Source organism: Ornithodoros turicata, chromosome 2, assembly GCF_037126465.1.
Source record: "Ornithodoros turicata isolate Travis chromosome 2, ASM3712646v1, whole genome shotgun sequence".
NCBI lineage: Eukaryota > Metazoa > Arthropoda > Arachnida > Ixodida > Argasidae > Ornithodoros > Ornithodoros turicata.
The window spans coordinates 71,527,536-71,545,806 of record NC_088202.1 but is presented as its reverse complement, the minus strand read 5'-3'; the positions used below and the strand labels follow the sequence as shown (position 1 = coordinate 71,545,806).

The window sequence follows — 18,271 nt, the reverse complement described above, 5'->3', positions numbered from 1 at the left end:
GAAACTATGTTGTCATTTAATTCCTCGCGGACCACTGACCCCGGTATCGAAAATCACACGCGAAATACTGGGGTAGTTTCACTGTTATTCGACGGAATACATTGACGGATATTGAGGCCATGCAGGAATTCGCTCTGTGGAAAAACGAGGGAACGTCATTCTGTAACCGGCCAATGATGGCATGCCTTTGAGAAAAGAAATGCCGCTGCCATGCGGGCGTCCCATAGAGTTACGCGGCATCTGGGCGCCGACTTTACTCCTCTGAGGGTCGCCCTCTCACTCCTTCGCTTACAGAGTGACGTCATGTCGCTGGAGCTTCTGCAGCCGTGGGGGCAGCGCTGATCTTTAAAAATCGTTTAGTTAATATCTAAGCACTTTTGGAACGAAAAAAATTAGCCAGGTAGACGGTTGGCCGATGCCGAACACAGTGGATCGGCTTCATAGATAGGTTTCCGAATGCGACCGTCCCTTTAACCGGTGTTGATGTCTATGTTCCTTCGAAGTTCGACGGGGGTTGTGTCTTGCACGCGCGTGGGATTCGGGGGCGGATTCCCATAACATTAAACCGTCCATGCTGCTCCATACAAGACGTCGTTTTTCACGGACGCCCACACCACGCTCTTTCATGAGTCTGTTGTCATTTCATCTACACCAGCTACGTCATTATCAGAATCTCATCGGAACCAGACAAGCACATGGTGGAAAGTGATGCCTCACTGTTAGAAGAAAGGTGAGGTACAAGGAAGGTATACATCAGTACTAAAGTAACATATTTATAACACACCCCCACAGTCCATACCCCATTTAAACCACGTGGAAGGTTTACATCACCGCGGGTTTTCTTTCCACGACAGCTGAAGGTATAACGGGGTACTTCCCTATTACGTTTACACAGTCTGCATTTTGTATATGTTGACGTGCGTAACGAGTAGCACCCATCATTTTGTGGTAGAGACGGTATCATCTCGGTTAAACAGCAATTTAAGTAATAAACACAGTCGGTAGTAGAGTAGTATTTTAATCAATAGGGGGAGTGATTTATAGTAGCGTGGTAGTTGTTCCCGAAACAACCAAATGCGCGTCCTCATCTGTAAAGTCGCATCCCAGACGAAGGCACCTCCACACTTTACGAAGCCGCGGCGTCTCGCATCGGGGCGCGTGGCGGTGAAATCCATCAGCTGCAGGCACTTTCCTTTCCATCCTCAAATGTGGATGTGAATTTGAAACGCTGTCCAGACATACGAGAAAGGACCCTCTGGCGCGGGCGTTACATTTTAGCTGTTCTCCAGCAAATGTCAAAGCCTCCCACGTTTCTTGTTGCGTGGCGACTAAACTGCACGAGCTTTCCTCTACGGTTCGTTTTGTGAATATGGGTTTGTGAATATCGGCTTCCCTGCACCGCGCCGATGAGCTCCAGCAAGAGCGAAACGGCCGTCTTCCTTTAGGTCGGCGTTCTAATGATCGTCGTGGAGGGCGACAAAGTAGTGGACGCCTGCTCTTCGTGTTCTGGAGAGCAGTACTATTCTTGAGATGCGATGTGGGGAGGCATGGCGCTTGTCCCATCCTACAGTTGTCGGTACTATAGTAAGACCATGAGTAATACAAATGGGTTTATGCGTGAGTTCATCTTCTTCAGAACTGTGCGATGCCTGGAGCTAATAATTAGGAGTAGATTTACACGTAAGGTGAATCAGCTTATTTGTCTGGCGACATGCTGCACGTGCCGCAGGGTAGGACTGCGAATAATTTAGACCCCCTTGGGCTACATTGGCTGTACATTGGTTATACATGGCGCTACTATGTCTGGAGCTATTTGGTTCCAATGCATGAGTTTGTGTGCCTGTGTGTCCAAGTATTTCTTCCTCTTTTTCCTTTAAAATACATGTGGTTCTCTCTTTTTAGCTAATACGTTACAAACTGGGCGCCGCTGCGATATAGCGCTGACATATTCAAATATTCCCGTTTTCTTTTTTCCTTTTTCTTTTTTTTTTTCAAATTATACCGCAAGGTTGCAAAATATACACTCTAGAGGCTGTATGTTCATAGCCTGAAGTACAAATAATATACCTTCAGGGAGGTATGAAGTTACTATAGTTTAAAGAAGGTATAGCGTTTATAGCTTCTAAGTAGGGTTGGAGGTTTTCGAATTTATCCGAAAAAACCGAAAAGCGTACGCTAGTAAAATTTCCAGCAATCCGGGTTTATTCGAAAAACCCCGCATTTGTGGGTTCTACTGATCGCAAGAAAAGACTTTGCCTTGAGGACTGATTGGGTCGTAGAGATTGAGTGAGGCCAAAATCACCATTTTATTTTGTCCTTAAAACCAACCAACCAACCTGGGGGCTTAATCACTTCCATCGTTCGCGAGCCAACGAGGGGCGGAGCTCTCGTTAACACGAACACGTGACACATTTCACGTGACGCGTGACGCGCGTTTTTCGTTAACGGGACAAAGGCGTAATCTCTTGCTCGCGTAACGACTGACGGTGTCGTCTGCCTAACAAATGTGTTCACGTGCTCACAGCCTTCATCGCCTACATGGCTCATGATCTAACGAAGCGCGAGGCACTCGCGAGCTAGAGCACGTGGTGTATGACGCGCTCTTTTCGTTAAAGTGACAGGGGCGTAATCTCTCGGTCCAGTTACGATCGAATGAGATCGTTTGCCTAACGAGTGGGTTTACACACTCGTTAGAATGTGAAACATCTTCATTTGGAGATTTGCAGAAACGGAATTTCTGCAGAAACGAACATGTATTGCTCCACGACTGTGTACAAAATGACATGCTCCCCCTTTCATCGTATCAAAACCAGTGGTTACATGAGGGCTGTGAGATATTTTCGAGAAGATGCAGGTGAAGACGAGAAAGAAGACGAAGAAGTGAGAACGACAAGCCATAGGCAAACCATAGACAAACCATGCGAGCTATCCAAACAAAATTAAACAACCTCATTGGTCCACAAGATTGCAGCCTCGTTGGCAGCTATAGTTCGTTCAGGGCGGTGACATCACAACACGCCACGGCTCGTTACGAGCACGATAGCCTCAACGAAGAAGCTAAACGAGGAGTAGAGATTGTGCCACAGCAGGGCGTCGATAAGTTTCTTCGTTTCGTTATTCGTAACGACTCGCTGACGTTGAAGCTGCCCAAGAAACATGGCGGAGGGATTCTTCGCTTGGGCGATCAAACAAGCGGCCAACTGTGCCCCATGGACGTGATGGCGTCAGGATGCCTTTCAACTGGACGAGACAGATTTTGTAAAGTTCTTCCGTCCGCCAAGAAATGCTCTCCGCACCGTTTGTGAGGACTTGCGACCGTGTACTTCACTCCGTCTTGATAGCTAAGGGTGTTGTGATGAACAACAAAGGCGAAATGGATGCATATAGTAGTGTTCTAATTGTTCTCTTTAATACTACATTGCGGACATATTGTTGATGTAGTAATGAACGGGAAGAGCAAAGGATTCTGTGGATTTTCTGAGGTCGATTGTCTTGAATAGTTCCATAACATTCTCTTGTTTCGCGGTGCTAACGTGGAATTAAAACAGTTCACTAACGTTCTGTTCAAGCTCACTAGAAAAACGTTGCACTGCGAATTTATTTTATTTTAGGCGTCAGGATGCCTTTCAACTGGACCAGATAGACTTTGTAAAGTTGTTCCGTCCGGGAAAAAAATGCTGTTCGCACTGTTTATGAAGCCTGACAGTAAGGCTGCGCGTTGTACTTCCATGCCTGAAGGAAAAATTTACATAAAGTTAATGAAATAAGTGTACACGTTGAGGTGAACGGGAAGCCTCCTCCTCTTTCTTCTTTTGATGCTTCTGATACCACTACGTCTTTCCTTTCCAGTCTCGGACTCCCCCGTGCCCTAGAGCTCAGCACACACTAGTTCTCGTATCATACTTAAGACCATTCTCACCCGACACCATCGTCAGGGTAGGAAAATGAATTACAATTTTTTACGTATTGCTCGACGATTATCCTTACAGTGACGTACATGTTTGTTCATTAAATGAAGAAAAATAGCATACGCTCTTTGGCTGCACGTTGAACATATGTTTATAAGTCCCAAACGTCGCCACACCAGCATTGGACAGCTGTTTCGGCCTTGTTGGGCCTTCATCAGCAATGCGTAGGTGGGCGACGTTTGAGCGAGCGTTCATTGTTGTGTTCATTATTTTCACACGACTAGCGAGCCATATATTGAGAGGGGAAGAAAAACAAGATGATGAACGAGCCTGGGAACGAACATTGGAACGCAATGAGCATGTATGAGAGCACGAGAATGCGAGGTATCGGAACATATGAAACATTCCTATTGGTCGGAGAAGACGCAGCCTCGCTGCCAGCTTGCTCTTTGCTCACCAGCTCCCGTGGCTCAGTGGTTAGCGTGCTAGCCATGTCACGTCGAGACTGGGAGGTACCCGGGTTCGAATCCCGGTGCCGGCTGTGCTGTCTGGGGTTTTTCCTTGGTTTTCCTCAGACGCTTTCAGACATATGTCGGCACAGTTCCCCTAGAAGTCGGCCCAGGACGCACATTTCCCCAGGGCGTCAGTCGTGACGTTGCCCACATACTTGAGGCCGACAACGGCAAGCCCTTTCACCACCACCACCACCACCTTGCTCTTTGCTCAGGGCGGTGACATCACAACACGTGAGCGCTCGCAACGTGCAAAATAACCAGAAAGAAGCAGCTTGACGAGGAGCACAGATTGTGACCACGCCAAGCATCGATAAAGTTGCTCGTTTCGTTAGCCTGAACGACTCGTTCAGCTGTCTCGTGCCGTTAAGTTGAATATGTGAAACGATTAAGCCCCCTTTCCCTTTGGTTCCTCGTTCCCTCGTTCCCTTTGGTGTCGAGGTTACATCGCACCGCGCGTTACCAACCCATGCGACAAGGAAGGGTGACTCTGTTAAACCAAATCTACCGTGGAGGTGACTTTCGCGAAGCATCTGTGTTAATGTGCTGAACTCCATCCTTACATAGAGGTTATTTGCCTTTGGAATCACTGAATGGCCGGGTACCTTACTGAGTGGCAGTATACGACACGAGGCCATTTTAAGGCTATTTCAGCCATTTTCCAGGTCTTCTTGGAAAACGTCCAGAGCCTGATGTTTTTCTTTTTCTGTGAATCGTTCTTTCCCCTCAAAGTAGACAAGGAAACAGATGGCATACAAAATTGTCTTTATGAAAGGGCAGCTTGATGTTGCAACAGTGACAGCATAATCGGACGCAAGCGGAAGCTGCCTAACGATGATGTAGATGAACACCAGGATTCCGAGGTGTTCACGTCGCCAGGTGATCGTGGTATAGACGTCGTTGTCTGCAGGTTCCGCATAAAGTCCCTGAATTGGTACCACCATCCCTTGATCTTGCCGCCTCGACATTGGATCTTTCATGGCGGTCGTACCACGCAAACCTATGCTATGGCCGCCACGAAAGGTCCAAGGTCGAGGCGGCAAGATCAAGGGATGGCGGTAGTTTTCCCAATCTAGGGTCTTTGGTTCCGCAGCATAACAGTGAGCGTTTCGGGGAGGCAGCGTCTCATTCTCTTTTGCGAATATGTCGTTTCACAGCTGTAGCTTTTTCTAGTAAAATAAAATCCGAAAAACACCCCCGAATATCCCAAATAATAAACTCGTAAAACCCGGAACCCTACTTATAAGGTATGCACCCTGGGACAAGCCGTTTATACCTTGAAAAGTATTTATTTTAACAGTGCAGCTTCGTGCAAACCATCCAGGATAAAGACATCCCAGTTGCAAAACGGGCACTTCACATCTCCTCATTTCGAGGTTATCTAGAGTGATGCATGTCCTGAGGATATTCCACGAAGATAAAACTTCGTAAGTAACGAGGAGCTAGCTTGTAACATCGGCTGCGGTTAAAGGTTATTATGCCGATTTTGAAGTGCCGCAGAACTGAGCGATACTCGCGCTGTGTGTTCGTTAGCGAAGACTGAATATGTGTGCGAAATATCTTGGTCCAACTGTTCGTAGTTTTTTAGAAAACATTTTTTTTAGTTCTCAAGCCCGCCCGTCAGACCGTCGGCAAACCCTGCGCACTGGCGCACCGACGTCACTGCTCTCGGTTTATCTGTCTTTGGCTTTGCATGAACTCTTCGCTTGGCCGCTTGGCTTCTTTCGTTTCGTCCTGTGTGCATCTTACATAAGCGAATAGCTGTTATGTTATTGCTTATTGCTAAGTCGGAAACAAAGCATGTGAATATTTTTTGGCACGGCGTCGTTTGGAAAGCGCACTTCCTTGTTCTGACCTTGCCTTTTATGGGCTGGAGCGATATGATACGTGATATGCCATGGCGAAGTTGTCGAGAATGCGACGGTGCTACGCTGTTAGAACAATTCATCGGAACATTCAAGTGTTAGCTATTATAAGTTGCCAAAAGACCACGCAGTGCGAAGCTCTTGGCTGACAGCGACAGCGGGCTGAGTTCCACTCCAAGGATTTCGTCCACGAATATTATCATAGGTTACGCGCGACTCCTGAGGCAATTTGGAATCTCGCCACGAAATCGTCTGAAGTGAGATGCCCCACACAAATTTTGAACGTGCCACGGAGGATCAAGGCAAAAAACGAGAGCAAAAAGGTAAGTCGAGGTTCAGATACAAAAATAGGAAGCTTCATGAATCGATTGTGCAGCTGTCCTAACTGTGCTTCCTCTGATATAGCCACGATTAACAACACAACACTATTGATAATCTAACTTGTGAATTACCACAGGTGCACGCTGAAGGCGGAAATGAAGCAGGGTCTGGCTTGCATTTGGTGCATGAAGAAAGACACGTTAGTTGCAGTCTAGGTGCCACCAACAGGTATGACAGTGTGATGTTATAATTTGAGTATTCACCTATATTCCACTTTTCATGGGCGCTCTCACGCACACATATTGGCACCACTCTTAAATATGCCCTCAACATTACAACCTCTGCTTTCAGGATGGAAAACAAAGGTCGCCATTCAGATTAACTGCTATGCCCCAGTTCAAGCACTTTTGCTGTCCGGACACTGGTTCCTGTAGATGGGGTGGTACAAGCTTCACTGTCTGTTATAGAGTGTACGTTACATTAGTTCAGTTAATTTGTCTTTTGCACATTTTTGTTACTGTTAGCTGGATAACTGTTGGACATACAATCCTTTCTGACACGCAGATGCTTATGTCGTCTCCGATAATGTTTTAGAATTTTCACTGTCATCAACGTCCATTGAGGAAGGTGCCTTTACCATATGTGAATGTTTGATCGAAAAATAGTCCAGAATTCGTGTTAACATTGTCTACTCTTATTAATTCACTGTCTGTGTTCTGAGAGCTAAGGAAAATGGGAACTATTTAATTGTCACAACTTCACACTGGATAGTGGTACTGGAAAGGCATGTATGCTAAAACACCTGGATTTTACAATACTTGTGTTGCACTTGGTGCATTACTGTGGGCAATGCCACATTCATAACATTTTTAGTGGGTCTACTGCACAAATAGTGTGTGCATACTGCATACATACTGTTCACTACGCAAAAATACATGAGCAGTGCTGTGTAGTCTTTTTATACAAAGTCCATAATTAATCTTACTGCAAAATCATAGTACGTAGAAGAACAATTAATGTGCAAGTATCCTGCAATAGAGATATACAACAGAAAGAAGACGGTTCAGAGCATCTAAATTTTAATGAGACGATACTTTCGTGCAGAAGGCTGCACTTCTGAAGGTCTAACATGAAGTTACAAAATCCCAGAATATATAAAACATGTTGTAAGGTAGAGAGCGAGGGTTGGTACAAACATAAAAATAAATATACAAACATATATAATAAAATAAAACGGGATGCGTTGACAAGACACTGCAGCACTGTTTCCCTGAATGTGTCGCCCGTGAAAGCCTTCTGTGCCAGATACTGACCTGTCCACTGTGGTTACGCATGTATTATGCTACACAACTCATCCTTCGTCTGTTTGAAACTGATGGAGTCATACCCCCTTTTTATTTTATTATATATATTTGTATTTTTATTTGTATGCTTGTACCAACCCTCGCTCTAATTGCTGTCCACCTTGCAACATGTCTTATATATTCTGGAATTTTGTAACTTGATGTTAGACCTCAAGAAGTGCAGCCATCTGTGCGAAAGTCATGTCTCATTAAAATTTAGATGCTCTCAACCGTCTTTTTCTTTCGTGTTTCCCATATCATCGTCACCATGTATCTCTCTCTCTCTTTCTGTTGTGCAAAATAATTATAAAGTAAACATAAGTTTTTTCTGCAGTGGTGAGCAACCCTAAGGACACATACAAGAAAGGGAGTCTCTTTGGGATGACGAAGCCTTCATCACCTCTATCCTCATCCTCATCAGCTATCCTCATCACCTCATGAGGATACAATGGTTGATGAATAGTTCATGTTCTCAGGCACATGGAAACTTCAACAAATAATTCATGAAAAAGCCAGTCAGTGCTAGCACCAAGAATTGGACATGGACCCTTCTGCTACCAGTTAAGGATGTTACATTTCAGGAACTCATTGACTTTTCGTGAATTACTTGTTGACTTTGTCCCAAAGTGGAGCTCGCCACAGCTCATTTGCCTATCTGTTAATGTTGCAGCTTGTGTTGTGTTTTTTGTTTCTGTGTTCCTGACTCAGAACAGGTCAGGTACATCTCATTTAGACATGGCAAACAGAAAGCGGTGTTTCTCAACACAACTTAGCAGTGGCCTTCCTGCACTACTGCCGCGGCCATTAAGCGTGAATGGAAAGCCGCACATTATATTCACTGTACTTTTATTCTGTGCTATGTAATCCTGTTCAAGTTATGTCAAAGGAGCGTGTAATGCCATACAATGCAGTAATATAGTTCAGTACTTCCTTAAAGTTGGAGGAATGGCAGCGCAGGAATGCAGGAAGGAAACTGTCATATTATGACAAGTGTTTATGTATTGTACATTTCACTACTAATTTTATTTCTTAGCTTTCACCAGCATATCGTGTCAAGCCATGTTCTATTAATTTGGGACATGTTCATTTTAGTAGCCAGAGCAGCTGTTACACAGTGAGAACATAGCCCGTGTGTGTTTGTCTTTTCCACCGCGCCCTTGGTTTTCTTCCCTGATTCTACACATGTAAGGGATAGGTCCTAGAACGGGTAGTTCCAGCCAGGTGAGAATTGCTTTTCAGGGGGTTATCATACTGGCAGATGAAACATTTGGTTTAAATTATCTGGTGGACAGGATAGCTTCGCACAAAAACTACAAAGTAAGGATGGTTTCACACCTAGCTTTCTTGTGTTACTGACATTCTCACACAAGATGTAGTATTCACTATGATCCTTTATATGGGGGGTACGTACAGTGCAATCAACAGATGTTATTTACAAATCTGTGTTTCCTACTGCGTTGAAATGGGGTAGTTTGTATCTGAGAGCCATAGCGAAACACAGGCAGCCAAGGACAGACATTTGATGCCCTCGAGAAACTTGACAATACATTGTAGGGGCTCTAGATGCTCCCTAAATTTCCAGAAAACAGGGATAAAGGCTGCGTTTAAACAACACGTGGTTAGAGAAATCCAAGACAGATGCATGTGTAAGCAGTCCGCGGTTGGATTTGCTTCTGTCCGGGATATGTTATCTCAAAGGGAACGCACGGGCACACTCAAGGTGATACTACGGCTGCTTGTGAAACAGAATGAGGAGAGTGGGAAGATATATAACCCTTTTTTTATTGTCTGTGATTCTGTTGGTTAAATTGTCATTTGTTTAGCAACATATACGTGTATATTCCAGAGTCTGCTAATAAATAATTGAGAGCTCGCAGTTGTGTTGTAGCTGTCTCAACCTGTCCTAGGCTGCTTGTGTTTCACTATGGCCATGTTTGCTATTTCAAAAGAAAAAAAAAGACCATAGAAAAACACGAAAAGAGCGACCTGGAAAGCTGCCTGTTCTAGTGCTCACAAGGAGGCAATGCAATGAGGTAACATTTCCATTCATGAACTGTACATAGTAGTACACATCACAACGGCAACCAATTATTCAGATTTTTCTGGAACTACTTTGTCTTTTGGAGCTTTGATTGCCCAGCCTGTTATTGGAGCTTTACGTGATTCCTCTCTTAAGATATTTTAAGATTGCTGATGCTGTACAGTTCGTTAATTTTGAAACTGTACTGTGCTGAGGTACAAAAAGAGAATTGTCATTGAATACATAAGAATAGTTTGTAAGCACTTTCCTTGTTGACATTTATATTTGCACCAGGTCGCAACATTGTTGATTGATGGAAAATGTAAATAAAGAGATTTATTTGCTTGCCAAACAATACACAAATATCGTCTTTTCTAGTAAGATATTCCCTGTTCACCAGATATAACAGTTGGAGAGTTAAAGCGCCACAATGATGTTAGAGCGTAGCATTTTTCTTTTTCTTTTTTTGCCACTTCACATATATTCACTGTTATTCGTGTGCACATGTATGACTAGGAAGGTACAGCATGCGCATAAAAATAATTTCCTATGCAGCCACACATATGGTACAGAAGATTAGATGATAGATTGGAATTGGAATTGGAAAAGAAAGAAAGATGATAGATAATACATGTCCAAGCATATATAATTGTTCTTCATGTGCGATGGTTATGCTAAAGCATAACTTCCATGAAGACTCGAGTTACACGGGCCCTGTAAAACTGCCCTTTGCGAATCGTTTGGTAACGTGTCTCTAACTGTAAAGGTAAGAGGCAGCCGAGAATGCTGCAGACATGGTTGCATCTTACAATTTGCTTATCATGTCCTACATGATAAATATTCAATACGAAGTGATTTGTGCAATGATTCCTGCGTACGGAATTAATTCCGAGGCTGGCCAGTGATGAGATAAAATTGAGATAAAATTTTGTTTTGTTCAGAAGTGGAAGTGTCACGATGTGATTTAACGACACTCCCATCTACGCCATGCCAACGTGATCACAGCTATTCACAGTAGACGCCGCTCTCCTCAAAGATGGATGCACCATACCGACATCAAACTGATAATACTTACACATCCAACACGACACCCAGGACAAAACTGAAATCCATGCAACGTAGATTAGGAAATATCAAACGCCGGTTGTTAGCAACAGAAAGAAAGCTCCGCAGACGGGAAGAAAAAATAGAGACAATGGGACGACCTGCTTCATATATTATGTTCATTCCTTATTCGCAGTAGACACAGCACTCAGAGTCTCCGACAAAGAAGCACAAGCGTGCAGAGTCCCCATGAAACAACCCTTTTGCCTTCATATGTACAAACGCAGTCAGCCGGGTGTAGTCGGGTAGCCCAGATTGACCTTGATGGCATGATAATTGACTTTGTGGTTGGCAGCATGCAGTGCTTCTCTGTGGTGGAAAACCCGGAGTTCAAGCATCTGATTCAAACGCTGCCGCCGCGGAGGACTGTAATTACGCGAAAGACGCTCTTCTCACATCTTGACGACGCCTTCGGTGCGATGAAAGCGGCTGTGACAGCATCTCTGGTGGGTGCCGTTCAGCTTTATTTATATTCTTGAATTATAATCAACTGATAGAAGGAAGGAAACATACCTTGTGAGGTTTAGTATCTTTACCTCACAATCACGCAAACAACAATTCGCACAATTACAGAAAACCACACACCGTGCTGGCAACAATGTGCGCAAAAGCCCTAAGGATGGCGGCGCCTACAGTTCGATGCTCCAAGCGAGGTGTTTGTCCCGCACGACCTACACTACTAGAGACCTGGGCATGCCCAAAGCTCGCAGCATCGGGGTACTAGTTCTGGTAGTCGCCGCTTAGCTGTGGAATTTTTGGCGCTCGTTAGTACTATTCGTTATCACGTGATTCGAGGAAACCGCGGCAATGTATGGTGGGCCGTAGTCACGTTGACGACGACGAGGAGGTAAGCGCGTGCATAGCAAGCAGGGCTGTGTAGCAAACTATGGTAATCTAGCCCGCCATAAGCAAACGAACGACCGTGGCAATGATGATAATAATGTACATGTCGTTCCCTCTCTCCAATAGTGCTAACTCGGGTGCCTGAATACTAGCTCCGCAGAGGGAGCTATAGTATTCAGGCACCCTTGTGCTAACTGCTAAGTGGCGCTCCTGGCGCCCCCTAGCGTAACTAGCTCTCAGCGTAACTAACACGACTCAGCTCTCCCATAGGCGATTGCTGCATCTGTGGTCTCTAGCATAGTAATAGGTCGTTGTTTGTCCCCTGTGTATGTCTGGCTCTGCCTAATAATGCGGTGCCTCCTGCATGGCTACGTAGCCGATACACAGCAGACTTCTTTTTGTTTTAGTTTTGAGATCCAGTGCTATGCGCATAGTGGTTTTGCGCCAAATTTGATGACGAGAGTGATGTCTGTGGTAACTTTGACACAGTGTTCCCTGTATCTTACAGAATTAATGACCTCTTTGGATATGAGCGCAATTCGGGCGAGAACTGTGCCGTTAGAGTACCGGGGCTTCAGTCTATCGAATTGATAACCTTTCTGAGCATGCATGCTTACAACTTTACGGTGCCTTTAACGAACTCGCTTGTGGACATTTGCGCGACGCACTAATTAATGAAAACTTGTGCTATCCTAAATATGTACTGATCAACTACCGGAAGCGAAAAAAAAACCTTTCTTTTGCGATTCCAAGCGCAAGAGCCCATCTCAAATGCGTGGCCGGGATATCATCATTTAGGTTTCTAGCGAGGCATTTTTGCACCATTGAAAGCCTGTACTTCCTTTAACACTTAATAGAATGGACAGAAATGCCTCGAAAATTTTCACCGCATGTGACACGCTGTTCTAAAGGAGATGCAGCGGAGCAGAAATCACTTTTTGTTTTTCTGTTCCCACGATAAAGCAGTACGCTGAGACTGCTGTTGGAATGAGCTCTCTGGTGCATTAATTTTCATGCACTACCTATTTAATAAACGCGATAAATGTGCATTTCTACACGCATAAATCACCGCAACGGAGTAGGCCTGATAGGAGCGGTAGATGCTTTCGTCGTTGAAAGGAACCTGAGCCTCAAGAAGTTACATCTGATCGATTTCTGTAGATGCTTCGTGCAAACCTTCGGCTTCCCCCTGATTGTATTCGTTATCTGGAAGTTGCAATAAAGCATCGTTTATCGTTTAAACAACAACAACAAATAAATCGTGACTATGACATTGGGTGATTCACCGCTGGAGAGCAGTACACTATCCCATTACACGTGAAATATTAGATGTGGGATATGAGAATGAAGTTAGTTATGTACAAGCGCAACAATGGAGCTGTCCTCCACCGCCGGCTGCGCTACGCCGATCAAAAGGAGGATGAAGAAGAAACACACACACACACACACGAAAGAAGCACCAATGGTCATTGGGGTACAGAATATGATACTGCAGCGTCTGGAGCAAACCGGTAGACATCTCTCCTGTGACCAACCTTTCCTATCTTTCTGCGTTCAATAAATATATCCCCCCCCCCCCAACCAGGTCGACACGAGGAAGTCCAAGAACATTTAGATGACATCGACGACATTGCACGTGGTTCCGACATTGGCCAATAATTGCAGCCAGGTTTAATGTCTGTCTGCTAGCAGGATTCAACTGAGCACAGAGTTGCCGCCTGTCCGTTTCGTAGAGCTCACATTCTGTTAGGACGTGCTCAATGTTCGCCACGACGCCACATTTGGAGCATAGGCCGCTGTCACACTATCCGATCCGGTACTTGAATTGAGGAGTGAAGGCTACATTGAGACGAAGCCTGCACAAGAGCGACGTAAAATAGCGTGGCAAGCAGTCTGGAACTGAGAAAGAAAAATTTGGATCCACCAAATACATGAGACACCTGTCTCCTCTCGACATCACTATAGGTACAGCCAACCGAGATTGTTGGGCAGCCGTTGCCGCCCTGTCGGCCTCTTCGTTTCCGCTCAAACAACATTGACCCGGGACCCACTGCAGGGATATATGATGACCCTGATAGCTTAGATGCTGAACTTGATAGAGGGTACCAGTTACGACAGGGGCGAGCGATCCACGAATGCCCATGTTGGTTAGACATTTAAGAGCAGCCTTTGAATCCGAGTAAACGACCCAGGTCCGCGGAGCGTCACACGTTATCTTACGCAGACACGACATGATAGCATATAGCTTAGCCAACGTTGATGGTGACGACGTTGATGTTGTTCAAGACGTTGATGACGTGCGATGTGAGACACGGTACCCACGCGACACATCGTCCGTTGGAATAACAAACGCATACGATCATCATTCCCGGCTAGTGGATCCATCAGTGAAAACTGCGGTGTTATCAGCATATCGACTATGCATGCATCATATCCCTTCTAGCTGTTTGAGAACTGATGTAGGCACTTGGTTTTTTTTTACATGAAGACCAGAAATTGACGGTGAGATCGATGGTAATGGAAGCGACCGTGGAGGCGTCGTGGGCACCGCTGATTTTGCAGAAAACAGGGGAACCTTAGGTGTCATCTCCAGGAAATATTTGTATGCATTACTTTGCCTCCGACGAAAAACTTTTGCTATTAGTGGATGGCGGCGGTGGTTAGCTCTGAGGCGCAACTAGTGGCGAATAGTCCCCCTCTGCCGTAAGACTTCAATGGGTATTTCGCGGGCTCCTCCTATCACCATTCGCGTTACCACAGCCCTCGGGACGCAGAAACAAACCCTTAAGCTCCGTGATAGAATACACCGCAGTCGTTGCGGTTGCGTCTGTGAAATTCCGTGCAAGACAGGTAGGCTATATAGCAGAGTCCTTCGGACTAGAGCTTTGTGTATGGCCAGGAGAGACTTCTCCTTCATACCCCAATTGGTCCAAGCAAAGTCTCGAATGACAGAAATCCAGCGGTGTGCCTTTGTGTCCGGGTGATCGATATGTTCTTTCTAGGACAAGTTGGTGTCTAGGATGACACCCAGGAATTTATGATGTGTCACTTGCCTAGGGGCCGCATTGCCAAGTAAGAGCTGATACCGTGCATATGCTTCCAGGTAAAGGTCAACGCTGCAGTTTTCTCAGTTGATATGTCCATGCTTGCCGCAGTCAGATGCAGAAAAAATGTTATCCAGGGAATGCTGAAGGCGACGTAGGATTGCTGGTCTCGGTTCCCCAACAGTCCAAATACTGGCGTCATCGGCATAGGTAGATATATTGACGTTAGGGGCAATGCAAGATTTCTGGCCTGCTATTACCAAGTCAAAAAGGATAGGACTTAAGACACTGCGTTGTGGTGCCCCATGAGTCAAGACTATTTTCGACGTGACCCCTCCTTCCATGCGAACAGAAAGCACCAGCTCGCAACAATAAGGAACGTGGGCATGACTGACGGTGTCGTAGACTCCCTTGACGTCTAGGCATACTGCCATGACTATTTTTTTCTGGCTCTTTGCTTGCTCGACGGTGGTGACGAGATCGAGGTGGTAGTGCTTCGTGCAAGTGTCTTGAATGCGACGCGTTTACCGCCTATCACAGCGATATGCAACACGGCATGTCAGGAAACGCAGAGAAAAATCGCGCCGTACATAAATAATACGTACATAGTAACACATTTAACAAATAAACACGTCCGTCGTCGCCGTCGTTGATTCAAACCTTTTTTTTTTTTTTTTTCGCGCAGTGCGGAGAAAGTCCGGCGTAGGATAATTAACTGAAGCGGAGCTCGAGAGTGCCAGATGCGTAGAATTCTATGTGCACTCCGTCGGCGCAGAAAAGCAAACTAAAATGAGTACCGCCCCGTATAATGGTTTTGCTATGTGCGGTTCCCTCGGGGGAATGGCATCTCTGAAGGAAACGGCATTTCAGCCTTGTATTTGCAGAAGAAATATGCACCACGAAGATATAAAGCGGAAGACGGGAATATTCAATTCCTTTGTTTGAGCTCGATGGAGGAATGTCGCAGAAATATATGCAATGCGTTCGAAGTGGGGGATATACGAGGACAAAAGCCAAGCCACGATGTAGGTGGTTCGAAGGAAATGCTACAGACCTCTTATTCCTGAGAGTAAATGCACAACACTGCTACTTCTGGAAAGCCGTGTGCTCCGACGAGAGAGAACATAGCGTTAAGGAATCTACGATAAAGGCTGGTTTAGAGTCCCACGTAGCCTTCGCCCGTCGCCGCCCGCGTTCCGAGCCGACAGGTACCGTTCGCTACGCCACGCTTTCTCATCGTACCGGGATCATAGTCTGACGCCACTCGGCCCAGCTCAACGAAAACACTACCATAAATTTTCTCATTTCGTAGTGGAAAGCAGTCATATCTGGCAACTGTACCCGCATATTGGAATCCGACAAAAGGCAATCCGTCTTCCCACCATTGGCACGGTTATTTTTTTACTACTGTAATACGGTTGGTACCACCAAACGTGAACACTGAATTGGAGAAGAAAGCTGCCAAATCGTCCCAGCGCTTCTCCATCTTTTGCTTGTCTCTATAGTCCATCCGTGGTGTATTACAAGCAGGATGTTCCTTAACAGCTTCAATCAAAAGCGCAATGGGCGACGCCATGTTGGGGAATGCGAGCACACTGGAGCCCACGCCGTGTACAGCTCTATTCTCCCGACGGCGGGTGACGTAGTCGCGTGCTGCCGCCGCGCCGCGCTTCGCCGAGTGTCTATGAACAACGAACTCACCGCCAGCGGCTCGCGATGCGCGGCAGTGTGCTGCGCGTCGTTACGCCCCGCTCTCTCGGACTCTAGACCAGCCTTAAACACACGTGGTCATGTCCATTACGTAGAGGTCGAACGAACACAACTAACCAGAGTGGATGCAGTATCCTCGGTTCCTCGTCCTCTCGCTTTTGGTACCATTCACTCAGATGGTATTTTTCACAGGGAAACGTGGTAGGCCGTAAGTGGCAGCAGAACATGTAATTCAAAAGTGAAGTCTTGTACAAGAGGAGGAAAGAACGAGTGCATGCGCCCTATGCCACCGAAAAGTAAAGGTGGAACTGGGGGCCAGGCGTGTGACGTCAATGCTAGTTTTCCCGTCTCGGTTTTACAGTTGCCTGCATTGCATGCTTTCGGAATTCATGGGGAGGTGTGATCGTACAGCGTGTTGAGGTGTCCCCAAAGTGGCGTACACAGAGACTCCTCTTTGGCGTTTTCGGGTAACGTGACCCCTACAGGGCCTCGAGCAAGCTAAAACTCACCCGCTGTTCATACGTCACTTGCCCCCCCCCCCTACTTTTCTCTGGTCTCCTTCCATGGGGCGGAGCCCTTAAGGGCGACTGCTTTTCTTCCTTCCACGCTCGTACAGTTGACCACCCCAAAGATGTGATGACACCGCCGCTATGGGATTAACCGATGCGATTCACCGCGTCCGTAAACTACCACGTCGCGTAAGAAGCGCCGTACACTAGCCAAATGCGTTCATCCGTGGGCTTTGTGCTAAAGGGAATGTACAGGCAAGCGGTAAAACGAAATTCCAACAAAGTTACGGGACGTCAAAGCAAAGTGATAGCGTGTGAACAGGGCAAGATGGTGATTTTGCCGCCAGCGACCGCTATAGGGTAGTTACAAAAATGGCGGGTGCGGGGCCAAGTCTCGCATCCGCAATGAGTGGCTACATGCCTAAACTCTTCTGTAGCACGTTGTCTGACCAATTATCCAGTACTGTAGACAGCGCTAAGTGCATCCGTCCGTCAGGGTAATCGGTCGATGCGAAAGAACGCCAAATTATCGTGAAGGGAATGGTCAACGATACGGTTTCAACAAGGTGTTTTAGGAAACCAGAAACGCACTACGAAAACGACATAATAAACGAATAAATAATAACGACGATAAATCAAGCTGCGAACTCTAAGCTCAACGATGTGATATGATGTGTTCAAGGAAGTAGCGCGACGGGATTATCGTGTTTCCGCGAGATCCACCTTTCTAAGTACTCAAAGCCACTGATGACAAAGGACGTTGTTCCCGCTAACTTTCCACCACTGTCTAAACATCGCTTCCAAAAGGAGTAAAGAAAAGTGCGTTGAAGATAAAGGTTGTTCCGAATGAGTCGTACAGTGATGGTTGATTCCTTGCGCTTTGTATACAATGCAGCAGAATGCGAATTAGAACTCACCCACTGGTACTACTTTGTGCAGAGTTGGCGTTGCAGGTCCGGGTAACTTCCAAAGACCAACTGAAAAATGAAAGGCAGTACACATGTGAGGAAATAAAGGAAGAACAACGGGGGGGGGGGGGGAATCACTGTGCTCTTTGGCACACTGCCCAACGCGTACGAAATGCGATAGCGC

General features: G+C 46.0%; 1 protein-coding gene across 2 annotated transcripts in view; it reads right to left on the bottom strand.

Moving 5' to 3' along the window:
* The window catches only part of LOC135385555 (dopamine D2-like receptor), an 844,468-nt gene that overhangs the window by 719,135 nt on the left and 107,062 nt on the right, over positions 1-18,271 (bottom strand). For both annotated transcript variants that reach the window (XM_064614934.1, XM_064614935.1), the window contains exon 2: positions 18,097-18,156. The gene's annotated coding sequence lies outside the window, so the exon portion shown is untranslated. The remainder of the gene's footprint in view (positions 1-18,096; positions 18,157-18,271) is intronic.